This window comes from Chrysochloris asiatica, unplaced genomic scaffold (assembly GCF_000296735.1).
Source record: "Chrysochloris asiatica unplaced genomic scaffold, ChrAsi1.0 scaffold00012, whole genome shotgun sequence".
NCBI classification, from domain to species: domain Eukaryota; kingdom Metazoa; phylum Chordata; class Mammalia; order Afrosoricida; family Chrysochloridae; genus Chrysochloris; species Chrysochloris asiatica.
In genome coordinates, this window is record NW_006408530.1 from 44162 (window position 1) to 51191 (window position 7030).

The 7030-nt window shown below is 36.8% G+C and overlaps 1 pseudogene; it reads left to right on the plus strand.

The window, feature by feature from the left end:
- The first annotated feature begins 1505 nt into the window (after positions 1 to 1505).
- LOC102831155 lies at positions 1506 to 2758 on the plus strand (annotated as a pseudogene).
- The last annotated feature ends 4272 nt before the right edge of the window (positions 2759 to 7030 follow it).

Genomic DNA, 7030 nt, shown 5'->3' on the forward strand with positions numbered 1-7030 from the left:
CAGGTTGAATAAGTATGGTGAAAGAATACAACCTTGTCTCACACCTTTCCCAATTTTAAAACATTCAGTGTTCCCATGTTCTGTTCGAACAACTGCTTCTTGGTCTGTGTACAGATTTCTCAGAAGTACAATTAAGTGTTCTGGAATACTCATACTTCTCATTGTTGCTGTAGTTGTTGTTAAATATCATTCTTACTTGTAGCAACCCTATATCAGGTCTTTGAATAGCAACTGATGGGTTTGAAAAGCAGCCTTTTAGTTAGTAGTCCCATGCTTACACTACAGTGTCCTACCATAAGACCCAATAATTTCAGTTCTGTGTATATTCACAGAAGACATGAAGGCAGGGAAGCAACAGAAACCTGTATACCAATGTTCATTGTAGGGTTTTTCACAATAGTCAAAGGTAGAAACAACCTAAATGTCCATCAACAGAAACATAGATAAACAAAATGTGGTGCATACATAGGAGAAATCAAATTCTGGTGAATTTCACTACATGGATGAACTTTGAAAACATTATAAACAAATAAGTTCATCACAAAAGGATAAATAGCACATTATTTCATTCATATGAAACATAAGTATCTTGGTGTGGCACTACAGGATAAGCACTGGAGTACTAACAGCAAGGTTGGTAGTTCAAACCCAACAATCACTCCTTGGAAGCACTACATAGGATTGTTATGAGTCAGGACAAACTTGACAATGCTTAACAACAAAAACATTATATGAAATAAGCAAATATGTCGTGGTGGTGATGGTTATGTGCCATGAAGTCAATTCCAACTCACAGCAACCCTGTAAAGGGTTTCCGAGATTGTAAATCTTATGGGAGCAAAATGCCTCATCTTTCTCCTATTAGCAGCGGGTAGATTTAAACTGATGACTTTGTTGTTAGCAGTTCAGCTTGCAATCCACTACACTACCAGAGCTTCTTAAGCAAATATGTAAAAATGTAAATTATTATTGGCTACCAGAGGCTGGAGGAAGAGAAAAGGGGAGAGTTTTTGCTTAGAGGGCATTGAGTTTATGTTAAAAAGTGGTATGAAGATTTAGAAAAGGGCAGAGAGAATGTTTATACAACCTAAAGAATACACTGTCATTGAACTGTACATGTAGAAATTGTTGAGATGGTATATGTCTTCTTATATATTTTTTTCATCATAATTAAAAACAATTCAGCTCACTTTTTGTGAAGCTAAGATAAACCAAGTGCCACTGATCTTACAAACTTTCTATTACATGTGCTGCAATCCCTGTGTGGAGCTGTAGGATTACCACAAATTCAGCAGTTCAAATCTACCAGCTACTCCTTGGAAACCCTACATAAGGTCACTATCAGTTGGAACTGACTCCATGACACTTAACAACACAATAACATTACATGTGCTGTGTATGAACAATTAGATCTTTTGATAAGAGGAGCATAAAAGAAATCCATGAGGCCTCCTGCAACGTTCAACTCTGGGCTCCCTCCCGGCTCTCCTGCCTGCCTGCCCGCCATGGCCGATGAAGCAGACTTTGATGATGCCGTGGAAGAACGGATGATTAATGAGGAGTACAAAATATGGAAAAAGAACACCCCTTTTCTTTATGATTTGGTGATGACCCCTGCCCTCCAGTGGCCCAGCCTAACTACACAGTGGCTTCCAGATGTAACCAGACGAGAAGGGAAAGACTGCAGCATTCATCGACTTGTTCTGGGAACACACACTTCAGATGAAAAAAACCACCTTGTGACAGCCAGGGTGCAGCTCCCTAATGATGATGATAGTGAGCTATGACAGTGAGAAAGGAGAATTCAGAGGTTTTGGCTCAGTTAGTGGAAAGATTGAAATATAAATCAAGATCATCCATGAAGGAGAAGTAAACAGACCCATTATATGCCCCAGAACCCTTGCATTATTGCAATGAAGACTCCATCCAATGATGTTCTTGTTTTTGACTACATGAAACACCCTTCTAAACCAGACCCTTCTGGAGAGTGCAACCCATATCCGCACCTCCGTGGACATCAAAAGGAAGGCTGTGGGCTTTCTTGGAATCCAAATCTCAGTGGCCACTTGCTTAGTGCTTCAGATGACCTTACCATCTGCCTATGGGACATCAGTCCTGTTCCAAAGGAAGGAAAAGTGGTGGATGCAAAGATCATCTTTACTGGACACACAGCAGTAGTTGAAGATGTTTCTTGGCATCTGCTCCATGAACCTCTGTTTGGGTCAGTTGCTGATGATCAGAAATTTATGATTTGGGATACTCTTTGAAATAATACTTCCAAACCAAGCCACTCAATTGATGCCCATACTGCTAAAGTGAACTGCCTTTCTTTCAATCCTTATAGTGAATTCATTCTTGCCACAGGATCAGCTGACAAGACTGTTGCTTTGTGGGATCTAAGAAATCTGAAACTTAAGTTGCATTCCTTTGAATCACTTAAGGATGAAGTATTCCAGGTTCACTGGTCACCTCACAATGAAACCATTTTGGCTTCCATTGGTACTGATCGTAGGCTGAATGTCTGGGATTTAAGTAAAATTGGAGAAGAACAATCCCCAGAAGATGGGCCACCAGAATTATTGTTTATTCATGGTGGTCACACTGCCAAGATATCTGATTTCTCCTGGAATCCCAATGAACATTGAGTGATTTTTCTGTATCAGAAGATAATATCATGCAAGTGTGGCAGATGGCAGAGAACATTTATAATGATGAAGACCCTGAAGGGAGTGTGGATCCAGAAGGACAAGGGTCCTAGATATGTCTGTACTTGTGATTTTAGACTCCCTTTTTTTTCCTCAACCAAGAGATCGATTTTAACACTGATTTTGAGACAAGACTATATTTGGCTATCCGTCTATAGGTACCATCAACAGGGCTATTAGCCTAAACAGCGGTGTTTTCTAAATGTTAACTGGGAGACTTGATTTAGCAAAGCCACAAACTTAGATTTAAATTTTCTTCAGGAATTTTCTAGAAACAAACCCAGGTCTGAAGTAGCCACAGAAAGGGGAATACTTGTGTGTGGTTATTTTTCTTCTTAAGTTATAATCCCCAGTTTTTCAGATGCATTTTAAGTAAAGGCTAGAGTGGGTAAGGAATATAGCCAAGGGAGGTAGGTGTCTGAGCCATGAAGTATAATACTGCAAGATGTCATTTTTATTCAGGAAAAAAGGGATATTCAAGTCATATAGATTGCTACTCTAAAATTCTCACACTTGACTTGCCGTGATGCATATTTTCCTGTGTATACCAGTCTCTCCATTCCTTCAGTTAAGTCAAAACTTTATTTTGCATGTTCCTCTTTTCCCACATATTTTTGCTTGTTAGTGTATTTCTTATACTGATTTCATATTATTTCTTTCCTTTTTGTGAAATGGTTGGTTTTGGTTTTGTTTTTTAACTTGGGACCACCAAGTTGTAAAGCTATATGCTTTTACCTGACAGTTATACGATAGGTAGACTGTCCAGTAAGTTGAAAAGTGAATTGACAGTTGTTGATAAACTTGTTTTTAAAATTAAATTAATCCTGGATAAGAGTTGCTTCTTTTAGAAGTTAGTCCTTGACCACTAGTTGGTATCATCTCCCTTTTGGGTGACCTGTTTACCAGCCAGCCTATTACTCTCCATGACTAACTGTGTAAGAGCTTATAATGGAATAAATTGCTCTTCTACAGAAAAGAGAAAAAGAAATCCATGAACCATTTCTATAAATCTCTGGATAATAATAAAACATTATTTTTATTATCAGTTGACATTAACTATATGTATCAGTTTTCCAAGCTCACTCTTCTGTCACTTGTACATTTTTGGGGCAACCACCATTACCTTAAACTGATTTCTGGAAACTCAAATATGTAAAATGTAAAAAAGAAAAAAATATCTGGCCACTTTTTCTGGACTTCGGTTTTAGGTGCATGAACTTAATACTGGTCTTCTCTAGGTTCTCGTTCTGCCAGTCACAATTTCTAATTAGCTTTCCCAATGGGGAAAGAAGATGGATTATATTTTAATATCTAGAGACTAAAATTAGTTTATATTTTAGCAAGTTAGCACTTCTTAGTAGTTGATTTACTCTTGAAGCTGCAAAATCTGTGAGCTTGCAATTAATCATACGTTTGTCATTTTCTTTCAAAAATGTTCAGTTTGGCTGTCTGTATCATAATAGGGGAAAACATGTAATTTATGCAGTTTAGAAATTACAGCCCTGTGTTTAACTATGTCATAATATATTTTCTCACCCGCTCATTGTTCTTAATACTATAAAAGAATGTCATTTTTCTGGGATTTATTTAAGCAAAACATTTAAAGTGAGATCCCTGGCAAAACAGTAACCTCTTAGAGTTGTGCTTTATTTTCCTTTAGATGGGTGCTTTTAGGATTTGTTTTGACCATTCTTGATTTTGTGGCAACTTTAAAAGATAAATTTTTTAACAGAAGAGCATATTCTTGGCATTTTTCTAGCAATATGAATGCTTTATTTTCTTAAAATTGTCTTTAGTATTATCATGTGCATAGCACATGTAAAAGTATTCTGTTAATATGCACAGGATACACAAAACAACTCCCTCGTGGCAGTGTGATAATTTAAAGACTATAAATCCAAAGCAATACATATCTTTTATTTCACTGAATTTTTAAAAAGCAGAGACTTATTTGAAAATCAGAATCAGTACATATTTTAAGCACCTCCCTTAACTAACCTCTACCAAAAAATTAACCCCAAAACTGTTTGACATCCTTGAATAGTGTATCACAATGCTGCCAGCATACTGATCATTCACTATGCTCTGAAACAAATCAATTAGCCTGCCAATTGTGTTCATTAGAATTCATTCATATCTCTATTAAAAGTTAATTAAAAGTAAGAGTGGTGAGGAAATCATGTCTAACATTCTTATTAAACATAAATCACCAATTTCAATCCAAATCAACAATCCCTAGTAAAACTCTACCCCCCCAAAAGGAACAGAATATCCGAAAAGCAGATATGAACCTGTAGCTCTTTGATAAAAGATTTCCAAATTGAGATACTAACTCTACATTGTCAGTTGTAGTTATTTTAATTTGAAAACAACGACTCCAATAAAGGTGAGATATCTTTTTTTTTGGGGGGGGGGGCTAAACTTCTGAATTCTATAAGCATGGGTGAATTCTGAAACTAGTATTGTACTTGTTTTTGGAGACATTCTGTTTCATAGAACATTTAAAAAGTGAATGATTGAACAGAATAACCTGTGACACATGAGAAGCAAAGTCAAACTATCTTGATATAAGAACCATGTGAGCCCTGGTGTGGCCCTGCAGGATAAACATCAGACTGTTAACCACAAAGTCTACAGTTCAAAGCCACCAAGCAGAGAACAACAAACATCAGGGACCCTATAGTGTAGTAACCAGCTGCCAAAATAGGAACAAGACAGTAAGTCGTAGCTTTCTGGTTCCTAAAAGGGACTGGCAACTCCTAACATGCCTCTGGTAGAGCTGTTAAAAACAAAACATGTTTGACTGTGAAATGTTCTGATTGTAAAAGGAAGCTCTCTCCCAGCTTCTCTATTTTTGCCTTATTGGATAAGGTATCTATCTATTCCTTTTGTTTCCAGAGGTCCAAAATGAGATCCCATGTGAGGGTAGAAGAATCTTCCTGACAAGCCACAGAAAGCTTTAGACTAATTTCATATTCAGTTCTTGGCACTGAGGTCTGGGTTGAGGTGGGCAGGTCCACCCTGCCTTTCAGTCTCATTAATCATTTGGCTTTCCCTGGCTGCTCGCAGCATCTTCTGGAGGAACCCTTCTCTTTATTCATTCAGACAACCCTTTGGATTAAACAGAGCCAGCTAAATGTCAAAGCAAATCTGAGTCTTGATGCAGATAATCATTTCAATAATATTTCTCCATTTGTGCCCAAACACCAGGGGAATAAAGCTTTTCTGCTGTCAGGTACTGTAAGACTGCAGTTGGTGTAAATGCTTGACTCTGAGCCAGATGGCTTAGCCGTGCCTCAAACATATGTTCAACAAGCAGGCTTGCACACATTGGAATTTTATTATTTTGAACTGGTGAGGCTTGCATATTTATTTACTTGACCCCCTTTGGTGTCACTTTGGTATTAAAACAATCAGTTATAAAGCTTCTCCAAGCAATAGGGTAGGGCTAGTTTATAAACTACTTGTCAGTTTCATATCACCACCTGCAGTGAAGTATTCCTCATCTCATGGCCTCCTCTTGATAATTTAAAGAAGAAAGGTGGCAAGGTGCCTGTGACTGAGGGAGGAAGAAAATGGAAATTGAAGGAGAGATTGCTGGTCTTCCCCAAAGATATAGATGCATGTGCCCTTTTCTAACCAACTCTTTATATGACCCAGGGACAAGTAATTTTCTCATGTATTACCATGTATATTTCACTCAGAAAATTGTGTCTGAGTTTTAAGGAAATCAACCATGTAAGTACACAGCTACTAAGAACCTTCAAAATATCAAAGGTATATTTATATATGTAGGTATACACACACTATTATACATATGTGTATGTTTATATGTTTGTTAAAGATAAAAATCCATGCTTTCAATTCTATCAAGGGAGAGTTTAAAGTCATTACAATTTTTTATCATGCTGCTTATATGTACATCAAAATAAAATGTAAGTGGTTTTATTACTCAATGGGAAATACATTTATAACATTTATAGAAAAGTTAATTGTCAAATTACTTTATAGGACCAAATTCAGTGTTTCAAAAAAAAAAAAAAAAGAATAGATCACAAAAATTGTGAATCTTGTAACTATAAACAAATAGGTTTCTGTATGTAGATTCTGTACCACAGAGATAAATTTCTATATCATGACATTGTAGAGATTTTACAGTCATCAAGTTCAGCACTTTGGTTTTATAGAAAGAAAATTCAGGCTCAAGAAATGAATCAGCTCATCCTAAAGCAGGTCACTTGTAAGTGTGCAACAGAACTAAAATCTGTCTATGGTCTCCCACACTGTTGACTGACATGATGCTTCAAAACACTGAGCACAATTTT